This window comes from Mandrillus leucophaeus, unplaced genomic scaffold, assembly GCF_000951045.1.
Source record: "Mandrillus leucophaeus isolate KB7577 unplaced genomic scaffold, Mleu.le_1.0 Scaffold241, whole genome shotgun sequence".
NCBI classification, from domain to species: Eukaryota; Metazoa; Chordata; class Mammalia; order Primates; family Cercopithecidae; genus Mandrillus; species Mandrillus leucophaeus.
Window position 1 is genome coordinate 2274328 of NW_012102488.1, and position 1299 is coordinate 2275626.

The following is a 1299-nucleotide window of genomic DNA, read 5'->3' on the forward strand; positions in this document are numbered from 1 at the left end:
TCACCCAGGGCTCCCCACCTTGGACACCCTCCCCTTCTTTCTGAATCTTCCCATGTCACTTATTGGGTCCTCCCCATCCCCAACCTCCAGAGCCATAGAGGGGTGCCTGGACCCAGGCCCAGCACTTCCCAGTTCCCAGAGCCCCTTTGCTGTGGTTTGAGTATTTCTGTCACCTCCAAAATTTATGTTGAAACTTAATTCCCAGTGCTACAATATTGAAAGGTGGAGCCTTTAGGGAGGTGGTTAAGTCATGAGTCCTCATGAATGGATGAGGGCCTTTATAAAAGGACATGTGGCTGGCTGGGCACAGTGGCTCATGCCTGTAATCCCAGCACTTCGGGAGGCCAAGGCAGGTGGATCACCTGAGGTCAGGAGTTCGAGACCAGCCTGGCCAACATAGTTAAACCCTGTCTCTACTAAAAATACAAAAAATTAGCTGGACGTGGTGGCGCACACCTGTAATCCAATCTATTTGGAAGGCTGAGGCAGGAGAATTGCCTGAACCTGGGAGGCGGAGGTTGCAGTGAGCCCACATGGCGCCACTACACTCCAGCCTAGACAACAGAGCAAGATTCAGTTTCAAAAGAACAAAAAAAGGGGGGCTTGTGGGATTTCTGGGTAGGGATCACCCTCTTTTACTCCTCTACCATGAAAAGACATCACGTTCCTCCCCATCAGAGGATGCAGCCTTCAAGGCGCCACCTTGGAAGCACAGAGCAGCTCTCACCAGACAACAAACCTGCCAGCACCTTGATCTTGGACTTCCCAGCCTCCAGGGTTATAAAGCTATAAGAAATGAGTTTCTGTTCTTTATAAATCACCCAGTCTCAGACATTTGGTTAGTGTGGCACAAATGGAATAAGACATCCTTTCCATACACTCTCATTTGAGCCTCAGACATCATGGTCCCTTTCTAAAGATGTAGAAACTGAGGCTCAGAAGGGCTCAGACTCTTAAGCGGGTGGGCCGTGACTTCAGCCCAGACCTCCTCCTGCTGCCCCAAGTCAGTGAGGTGATCCCTCCTGCAGCCCAGGGAACACAGGCAAGCCCTTTCCTCCTAGGGTCCACCAGACTGAACTGCCCTGAGCACAGATGAGGACACCAGGCTGTCGTGAGGAGCAAGACACCAGGAGCCTGGTGGCAGAGGAGGCACTGATTTTACTGAACTCTCCATCCTCAGTAGGCCCTTTAAAAACTTTTTGTTTGCAACAGGGTCTCATTCTGTCACCCAGGCTGGAGTGTAGTGGTGCGACCATGGCTCACTGCAGCCTCCACCTCACAGGCCCAAGCGATCCTCCC